We start from the raw sequence: 11,594 nt of genomic DNA on the forward strand, positions 1-11,594 counted from the left end.
TTGTAGCGCCCTTAAATATCACTTCATTGCGGGTTTATGAATCTAAGGGTGGCTTAAATGAAACTTGCGTGTTGCATTACTTGCCGATTTGTTGAAAAGTGTTAGTTTAATGTCTGTTTCAGGAAATCAAACTGACTCAGCATTAAACTTGCATAAAAATTAAGTACAAATGTTTTTTGCATGCCCGTCTATGTGAGATATGTAACTCTGTTCTGTGTTATTTTAATACAAACTATCATTAATGCTATTATGTACAAAAACTATTCCAGAAGAGTAATTCATTATACGTCAATTAATATTGAAAAATTTTGTTATTATTTACTTCTAAAGAAAGACAATTGAAAATGTTTATATCTTTGAGTACATATATAATTTCTGTAAAGTGGTATAGTAAAATAATATGAAATTACTGTAGATTAAGTATGTATTGTGAAGCTGTAATCATTTTAATCACAGAATTCTTGACAATAGTTTATAAAGTAAAGAAGACTTTAATAAGATTTATTAAATAAATTTCATAGTACAAAATACCGCTGCCTCTTGGTTTAAGTCTTTAAATAAAATCAACAGAACGTTGTAAGATTTTCTTAACTATCATCGTATTATATTAATTATAATTTTATTATACTAATTCTTGCGAGTACATTCTTAGACATTACAAGACAAATTCTACTATTAAACTAAGATTTATTATTTGTCTACTACTAATTTCTTCTAGTACTTTTACTAACACGTAATCTGATCTCTTGGCACATTTTCAGTAAAGTCTTTTCAGTCTAATAATCTAATATTTTGATTACATTTGATCTGAACTTAAGCTTCATTAATTGACTTTCTTACCAATAAAAATTAAAAATATATTATATAGGACTAAATACTTTTAATATTTTGTATTAAAATCTCAATGTCGACGAGATCTACATCATTGCTTTTGGTACTGGCAGAAATATACTTCAAGTTGTTGGCTGGCGTTTATACTTTGTGAACTCTTCAAAAATTTCACTGTCTTTGCATCACCGTAATGAACAACGACTATATCTGCCTGGCGATCAAACGAAAAATTACCATAACCAATAAATGTTAATAGAAGATTAGTTAGCAATGATGATGTAGAGGTCTAGACTGACGCTCCACAACTGGCTTATCCTACCTGTGCTTTCGAATGACGCAAAAACATAGACGCTATTGTAGAAAAAGTTTTTGTTTTGAGAAACAAAAACTTTCAATCTGCTTTGTAAAATCTTCTGTTCTTTAAAAGCTGGAGACGACTACCGTATCTAAAAGAGCCACAAGCTATACGAGCTTTATCACATTATTGATATAACTCAGTTAATTGATATCCAGTAGCTTCGCTGGCTTGTCATATCGTAAGAATGAATGAAGATGCTCCAGCTACAAAGGTATTTGAAGCGGTAGTTGAAGGAAAAAGGCATAGAGGTAGATCATGTCTCTGTTGTAGCGATCAAGTTGAGGGAGCACTAACCTTACTTATTGTACGGGACTGGAGAAAGCGCGCAAGCAACAAAAGCGGCTTAGTGCTGCATCAGGCCAAAACCTGATAAATATATAAATACATAACAATGTCCTTTTTTATAATCTTCATAAACTTAATTTGGTTTGAAACTTTCAGTTATCATTCTATCAATGAGTATTTCAAGAGTGTATCACGTATATTAACTTTTTAAGATCTTATTATTTCTTCTTTATCATCAAACCCAATAGATTTCTGTTCACGCACATAGTACTCACCTCAACTTCTTTATAATCCATTAAGACTGTTTTCATTTCTAAACTAAATAGTATGTCCAAATAAAAGACTTTGCAATAGTAAGGTATTTTTAGTCCATATAACATTTTTATATCTACTTCAAATGATAGTAACAAACTGTATTTTATTATTCAGCTAGATTATTTTCGCAGTTAAAGAAAGATTTCCTTTCAACTTCTTTACTTACTTCTTTACTTTAATTCCAATTCTTTTTATCTATAACTTTTAGCTTAAACGTTGCCTATGAAAAGGTATTATAGCACTTAAAGGAAATATATTGCTATAAATTTATACATTTAACTTGTGATGTACACAAATATTAACCCAGTAGAGGTGGCAAAGCCTTCCAAGTGACTTCTAATGCAATTGCAGTCTAAGTCTAAATATGCTAATGTGTGAAGAATTCACTGGACAGTCGTCGGACACATGAAAATACCGGAAACCAAATGTCAAGTGTACAAGTTTTCCTACTTGCATTTGAGCTGCTTTTGTTAACTGTTGAATTAAGTATCTGGTAGATGTACTTATGTTCACTTAGTACTTTACCAGAGGAAGCCTTTGAAGTTTTTTTTAAAAATTATAGGAAACGGTAAAAACAACGGAATTCTCTGTTTACTTGTAGTTTCAGATATTAATTTTGTTGAATTTAAAAAATTGCTGTTTGATACAAAAAAAAGGAAATATATCTTAATAATAATTATCTTAATTTAAGTTAATATCTTTATTTGATTAAACAATTTTCTTAATTATGTACTTAACTTATTTTTCGTTTAATTGCAATAATTATAATTAAGTTTGTAACTCATTTGAATGAAAAAGTACTTTTGCGATATTTGTATCTTCATTTGTGTTTATTTTGTTCATTGCAGTCTTCAACTGCATCTTCTTATACTTCAGCTTTTCCGGTTTTAAGTTTGTTCAAAAGTGCAGTCATGAACTTGAAAAGGCAACGGAAATTTATTGCGATCACTTAATGGATTTGTTTGTAGTTTAATTTATCAGTGACAGACAAATTTACACTAAAAGCTTTTTCTATAATTTACAAACTTTGGCCTTAAACGGATTAAAATCCTTCAGTAATTTCCACCTATGCCTTGTAATAAATAAGTAAAGGTGGATTAAAAAATGTGACTGAAACGTAGTGTGATGGTCTTGTATTAATCGAAAATCAACAAATGCTTCATTTAGTCCATCCATTTTCAAAAACAAGAAATTCGTAGGCTTCTTCAATCTGTACTGAACTCGATTTATGACCTAAAAATTAAACTTTAATAGATTAGTACAATTTATGATAGATAACCAAACAACACATTATATAATTTTATAAACTTATTTGCATATTTTTAGGCATTCTAAAGCTAATATAAAAAATATTTAACAGTGATGGCAGAAAATTTGCAGATTAATCCATTCATTATTAAAATGAGTGCTATTCAAAATTAAATCCAAAAAATAATTTTTTAATTTTTATTTAATAATTACTTAATTATATGTAAATGAACATATATACAGGGTTCCCAGTTTTTGTATCCGTAAGTAAACGGGCATAAAATACACTTATGATTGAGATTTCGATCAAATTTTTATCTTATCATTAAGTGTGAAATGGAACATCACTCAAATATTCTTCAAGAGATATCATATAGTTGTGAATCTTTCTTTGATGACTTGTCCACATATATATAGTTAGTAATAACTGAGCCATATCTCAATAGATGTTAGTTTTTAAAGTCTAGTGGTGACAAATCTTGTGATCTTGGTGGTCAATATATATCGCATTCATATTTTAAATAGCTTGCCAAAGGCATTAAAAATCATTCGGCTGTACTGATCAATATTGACGGTTTGTTTTATGGTTATGAATAATTACTATACTGAAATAATTAAAAAAAAAAAAATCTTAATTGGTGACTGTAAACTATAGTCGCAATAAAAACGGGCTTGTCAAATTCTCACAATTATGGCAATCCTCAATGATAATGAAATATACAAACAATATTTTGTAATTCAATTAATTTCAATTATAAACTAATTTAATTTAACTAACTTAATAAATTTATAAACTTTATATTGTGATGAAAAACAATGCAATTTTTTTTTCCTTTCGATCCAATAGAGCACAAAATGAAGACACAAACTACAGTTTTCAGAAGACTGACGTTTGATAAGGGTATGCCATCCAGCAGTAGGTCGAAACAAAATTGGCATAAAAAGACCATTACCTTGCTTTACCTTCGATGAAATAGAGATCAAACGAGAGTCAAATAATCCCGAAGTTTGAAATAGACTCAGTGTTATACAATAGATAAATAAAACTTGTGTTTAGATGTAGGGAAGATATTATAAAAAAATGAATGTGTAAAATAACATATCAGTTGTCAGTAGTGAAGATATGAGTCATGTAAATTAATTTTTATTACTACTATTTCTCAATCTGACGACTCAGCAATCGATACATCCTTTCCAATAATACAAACACTAGTTGAAATGTATATAGTATTTTGGCGTACCCATAAATAAAATTAGAGAGAATGTAACACACAGTTAAAGTTCCTTTATTTCTTTTTTTTAATTTAATTTTATTGATATTACAACTATCATAGTTATCTAATAATACTTTTAACAAATGAAAATTTAGTTCCTTTGTAATATAATAATATACAGTCAGATGGCTAGCTGTAACCTCTGCTCCAACTGGGTGAATCCCTAATAAACTGTGCCTTTAGTAAAATACTGTGTGAAGAGTTAGCTCTGAATGAAACTACTATGTATACTATATATATGTGTGTATATATCCTGAATTTATTCGTTCATGTATACTGTGCTACAAAAGTATTACAATAATTCTTTCCGATCATGCTAGTGCTAAAATCAAATGTAATGCTATCTGATAAATGTATACATCTAATGCTTTATAAATGGAAGTATTGTGATTCTTTGGGGGTTTTTTGTAAGCTCACTGTTTGATTATCTTAGTGAGGTAGTTCAAATCAATTATATACAAATATATGTTTTTCCTTTATGTTATTTAATAATATATAATTTTTAAATATTTTTGATCTAAATTAAACTCGGATGTATGGTATTTTCTCGTAATAAAAAATGTTTGTGGTTGTGCCATTACATAGCACAGAAATATATATCACGAACATATTGAATTTGTTGCATTATCACAAAAAAAATATATTTTTGTAAAGTTGGAACGGTTAAAGTTTCGACTTTAACACTCATCATCAAAAAAAAACGAATCATAGCACGTATTTATACCACAATAAATTACATATTTATATTTATATTATATATATATTTATATTATATTTATATTTATATTATATATGTATTTATATTTATTAACACTTTTAAAATAAGCATTAATTATATTAAAACCAGTGCCTACAATAGTTAGAAATAAATACTATGTATACATTATATTAAAATAATTGATCTCCTCCAACTATTTCTAGGAGTGGTATAAAAAGTAATCCCTGTAAAAACGTTGGTGAATTCATATAACTTCCAGAACTTCTTCGTATTGCATATTATATATAAATTTAATCCAAATAAATTTTTATTAATTTTTCTTTCAGTTTTTTAATTTATTTAATTTCACATCCTTACCATTTTGTTCTATTTATTAAAATGATGTGAGCGCTAATATTGAAGATTTCACCACATTACTTTCATATAACTATTACTCTAGTGATTTTTTTCACACAATCACCTAATAAAATATAAAAATATTTGTTTATAAAAAACATTAGTAAAACACAGAGCTATTAAAAGCCCATCTAATCTAATCTGTATACATTACATCCGCGGAAAAAGTCAAACGGAAATAAATATTCATAGTTTTTATTGCTAACAGATGCCGACTAATGGAAAATAATTGTAAACATTTTGAATAGCGAAATCACACAGAAGCCGTGAGCTATTTTCCGTGACGAAATAGAACAGAGCATTATGGTATATTCGCGATTTATTGGACCACCAACAACACCAGTTTGTGACGGCTTTGATTAAAGTCGAACTGACACGCTATGGAACCCAATGAGTTGAGCTTCGATACTTAATAAGGTTTATTAATGAAGCTGTTATGCTCATTTCTCTTCACAGTGCGTCATCCTATATGAAAAGTAAATTGCGAAATTCAGATATATAACATATTACATATTATGTGATTATATATAATTATTATATTAAATAATAATAAAATTATATATTTATTAAAAAAAATAGAATCTGCTAAACACTTATCAATTATATGAGTTAAGTTTTAATTGTAAATTTAATAAAAATTTAAGCACGTATATAAGTATATATATACTACAGTTTAAAATACATATGTTATTATTACTAAGTAGAGTATATTGTACAGTAACCCCAGTCATTACACTTTTGATAAAACTGATCACCTTTGATGGAGTTATTTTGTTTCCTATGCTGCATAACTGAACAAGTCAGAAAATGGGACAACATCATTTCACAAAATCAACAAAGTTTGATCTCTTTGAGTTTTAGAGTTTGATCTCAAAGACTCTAATTGAAACTACATCCAAGGTAGTTCCTCTTAACCTGCTTTTTGATTTTTACAGTTCCTCCTATTCTTTTTAAATTGTGAACCTTCCCAGTACCTGAGCGGTCCAATTAATTGACGTTAAGATTTTTATTTAAAGAGACATGCAGAGCTTTACATATACATATAGTATACATAAATTAATCGTCATTATAATAATAGTTATATATTATAATCTTTTTTGGAATATATATAAAGACATAGATTACGTATCGTTATATACATATTGTATATAATGAAATATAATATGTTAGTGAACTTTCACAGCAAATTAATAAAACTTCAAGTTCGAACATATAAGTCAAGTACGACTTTGGGTTAGTTGACTAATGAACACTGACTCTGAGCTTCAAATTTAGCAGGATACGAGTTTAACCCAAGCAGTCTTAAAAAATTATCTTTAATACTTCAAATTACTTTTTAATTATAATAATAATAATATCATATTTTGTAATTTTTAAAATGTATGTTTATACTTTACATAACGTATGCATCTTTGAGCAATTATAAATATACTTCAAAAAATATTAGTGGTATTCATTGCTTCGAATAATGGGCGCTTGTTAACTAAGTAATATTGTAACCCTGTAATTATAAAATAAAAAAAATACATTTCAAACATTTTTCCGTACCCCTTGGTTATGGGTTCTTGTTTTATTGTTGTAATGTGTGTCGTAAATAAAGTACCTGCGGTCAAGCGATCAATGCAGTGCAGTCAACAAATGTAGAGTCAACCTATAAAATCTTGTTCAATTTCCTTAACCTTAAAAATTCAATGAATATGCTCCTGTGACTCAAAGTATTGACGATTATTGAGCTTATAATTCGAGATCTTGAATGTCATAATTGTCTTTTAATATATAGTTTGCTATATTCACTTAAATGAATTTTGCACTTACACAAAAACTTCTACAATACACGATACAACATCGTTGTTATTGCAAATTTTTGTTTTCTTTCTTAATATGCTTTTAAATTTGCAATGCTTGTGTCTTCCACCTTATTATTCGGCAGCAAAACTTTTTCCAAAAGCGTACATTAAACAAAGAACACAAAGAAGAATACAAAATGAAATAAGAAAAGAATAATTTCTGAATAAAAGTACTGTTATGCTTGAAAATTTCTCAAAAAAAAACCTTTGTTTTGATACTTTTTTAATCTTAAAAAATTTTTATATTTCCCTTTAATCGTCTGTAGAATATATTTACAATAAATGTACATATAATGCCATGTACGTTATATATATATACCCAACATATAATCCCATGTAGGGTATATTCGTAACATACGTATACTTGTACGTAGGGTATTTATCAATAGGCATTTATATTTTCAATATATGTACGTATACTTGTACATAGGGAAAGAACATTTTGGTTCAATGATAAACATTCTGTATAAATTAATTAAATTAAATAAAATTAAATTAAATTAAATTGTGAAATGTGATGATTAGTAATTACGATTGTTAACGTTTGTTTTGTTTACTGGGAAATATTTTCAGTATTTTTGCACATACATGTATTTAATTTTTTGCTCAATGTTTGCTATAAGCACGAACATATACAAAATTTATTATTTTTTTTATTAATTCATTCATTGTCCAAAATCAGCTCAGTTTAATTTTATTTTTGGAAGTTTCTGTAAAATTTTTTAATACCAAATGTTAATCGAATATTTTTCGATTTGACCTCAACTTAAACTTGATCGAAAATTGCATTACATATACATACCTATATTTTGAAATTAAGAGAAATGTGGGATTATATCAGGATGAACACGATCTCAATTCCCCGACATGCTAATGCAACTTTTATAATTACGTTGTATCGGACATTTAAGTAGGAAATTCTTACATGAAATCCACCAATGTTAAGTAGACGCCCTACCTGACTACTTGATATTTCTCGTCGTTTGTATGATCAATGTAACACTTCCACACAGTAGTTTGTTGTTTTTGTTAATCAAATTAACATAATAATATTACAATTGTAAACCTTGATATTTCGAGAAGTAACCTTTGTCCTCACTTAGTTTAAAGGAAAACGTTGCTCAAAACAGCTGAGCCTACCAAAATCTGTGGTCAAAGCCAAAGTGTGTTATGTTTTCTTTAAGTGAAATAAAAATGTTTCGATTTGCAAATTGGATATATTTTTCAATAAATTTATTATTTAATTTATGCAATAATATTGCAGTGTGCTCTACTTATTGTGCATCGTTTCCAAAGTTTTTAATTAGAAATAAATCCTTTCTATCCTACACTGTAAGACAGAAATAAAGGATGCGCCTTTAGGATATCAATCTTATAGTAAGGATCCTAATTGATTATTGTCGGTTTAGTTATTATGTCAGGAAAATAAAAAATTTGCTTTAACAATTTATGTCTCAGCTATGAGTAAAATGAAGGAAATACTTTATATTGGAGTACGATACACAACATACGTTCTTACTATTCTCTGCAGTCCCATATTCACATCCTTCTCTTATTAAGTGTGAGAATCGAAACCTAGCAAAAATAAATAAATACTAAATAAAATGAGAATAAGTCTAAAATCAGATGTTAAATAAAGTGCACGTATTCTGGAATAACCAGCAATGCCTAATATTGCTACCCTGCAGCCGTCCGCAGCATAGCTACAACATTCAATGGGTTTACTATTTAATGGAGCTAAGTCAGTCATAGTATTTCATTCTAAAGAGAATCATTAAAGGCTAAAAGTTGTAGTTTAAAACAAGTTATATAAAAACTTGTTATATGATTTATACAGTAGTGAAATAAGACACTATCCCTAATTAAAAACAAATGAAGATGATAACCGCCTAATTATTGATTGTAGATATATGGCATTTATTTATTTATTATGTATAAATGTACAAAAACAAGAAGATAATTGTTTTAGTCCAAAATTTTTAAATGTATTAAAAAAAATTGTTATATATGTATGTAACATAATTAAAAACAAACCGTTTTAAGTTTTATTTAGCTAATAACTCTTATTCAAAGCTGCCGACTCTACTATCCAAAAGCTACAAGTTGCTCAAAGTCAGGCAACAAGACCAAAGAGTCTGCAAAGTACCATGGTACATCCGCACGTATGACATGCTATGAGACCTTAGAATAGATTCGGTCAAAAAATACATAAGGGACAGAGCTCTGAAGCTAGGTTGCCCTACTTAGCACTAACACAGAATAATCACAGAGTAATCACTAACCGCATGGGGCGGTACGCAGATCATAGATCAGTCATTAAATAATCACGAAGAATACTCAAATTAGTCAGTGCGATGGGCGGGACTCTGCGGAATCACCCCAGCTATCATAGAGTAAAAGTGCCCAGATGCACTAACTCGGAAAAGGCTTAACAAATACATATATCTTATTCACACGAGTACAGAAATAAACTGTTTCTCCCTCAAGTACAAAGCAAAAATAAAAATTAATCTCACTCTCACTTCCGATCATAGATATAGTATAAATATTTTAAATTCCTTTGAACATTTTTGGTAATGGGTTGATCCCTACTCATAAATCAATACTTGACATATTCTGTTTGGAATTAATGCATATAACTGGGATATATAATTAAGAACACCATTGTATTGTAATACATTGTACCATTGTAATCTAATGAAAAACTTTAACTAACTTTAATATCTTAATATGGCTTAAGTCTAAAGTTATAGGAAATAAAAGCATCACATTCTGGTGGCTTACGTACTAATTTACAATCCATATCATGTAAATTAGTGTAATATAATATTGTCCAAAGCAGAGGTTCAAACATATCACCAAGTAATCAAAATCGAAGCTTACTGGCAGTATAAAAGCGATCGCTCCTTACTGTATTGAACCACTCATCAATGTAGCCTATACAAGTGACAGCTTTTATTTCATGCATTATAAACATATTAGTTATAGCCTGAGAAGTCTTTTAAATTATACTTTTTCTTGTCTGAGAAAACAATAATAATACCAAATAGTTGTTAAGCATACATTAAAATCTGTTTTCTTCTCACATTAGCGCTTGGTTATATAAATCAGCTGCTTCAGAGAGTGCTCTATATGTACCAGTTTTAATATTTTTTCTTTTTCACAAATTAAGACTCTATACAACAATGGGGCGAATAGCGTAAATATTAGTGTTTTTTAAAAAATACTTAAGAACCTAAACAGGAATTCTGACCAAGCACTATAGGTTGTTTTTATTATCATACCAAATTTTTTTTGTTAGGACAAGACTGAAACCAGAAAACGCGTACTTGGAACTTGCTTTGCACTATACCTATATAACTAAAGGAAAAAGCTATATAGAGTACCTTAGATCAAATGAACTAAATTGGTTCAGTATTACATTTGATTGAAAAAATTTAACTTAGAGAAATAATCTGAATCCATAAAAGGTGCACAATAGAATTTTAAGTCGCAAAACGAAATTCTCCAAGTTAACTATCAATAAATTATTTATTTATTATTTATTAATTATTTATGATTTAATTAATTAATTTTTAAAAATGAAATCGTAATATCTTATATATAAAATTAACATTGTCAAAATGTTAGTTACCGTACTCCTCCGAAACGGCTTTACCGATTTTTACCAAATTTTATATGCGTATTCAGTTGGTCTGGGAATCGGCTACTATCTATTTTTCATACCGCTAAAGTGATTAGGGTGTCCCTATCCAGCAAAAATATCTTTATTGCTTTAACAAAAATTTTTTTATTTTTTTGACATAAATTTTTTTATATTTTTGAAAAAGAAAACTTGCTATGATATGAAAAGTTGTTGTCTATGAAAATACTGAATTCATAAAACTGCCCCTAATTTCTGCACTATCGTTGATTCCCAAAATGCTCTCATTGACCGCGTATTTCCAGATGTACACATACAATACATAAATCATGGGTGGCTGGCAGAAAGAGCCATTAGCAGCAAAAAAAACGTGGACGTTGATGAATTAAACTTCAAGATAAAACAGACATTGCCAAGCGACTTAATATCATACAAATCGATCGATACAGTTTGTGATACCAACGAAGTTGTAAACTATCCAGCAGAGTTTTTAAACTCGACTGAAAGTTGGATCACCTATTATTTTACTTCGGAATTTGAACCCACCACGGCTATGCAATAGTACGCGATTGGTAATTAAAAAATTGATGAAAAACATTATCGAAGCCACCATTTTGAATGGCAAGGTCCGAAACGAAAAACTTTTATTGCCACGAATTCCAATGATTCTTACAGACAA

The 11,594-nt window shown here is 28.6% G+C and overlaps 1 protein-coding gene across 2 annotated transcripts in view; it reads left to right on the plus strand.

The window, feature by feature from the left end:
- The window catches only part of LOC119683666, a 323,964-nt gene that overhangs the window by 180,163 nt on the left and 132,207 nt on the right, over positions 1 to 11,594 (plus strand). The gene's annotated exons all lie outside the window — the stretch shown is intronic.

The sequence above is a fragment of the Teleopsis dalmanni genome, chromosome 2 (genome assembly GCF_002237135.1).
Source record: "Teleopsis dalmanni isolate 2A chromosome 2, ASM223713v2, whole genome shotgun sequence".
NCBI classification, from domain to species: Eukaryota; Metazoa; Arthropoda; class Insecta; order Diptera; family Diopsidae; genus Teleopsis; species Teleopsis dalmanni.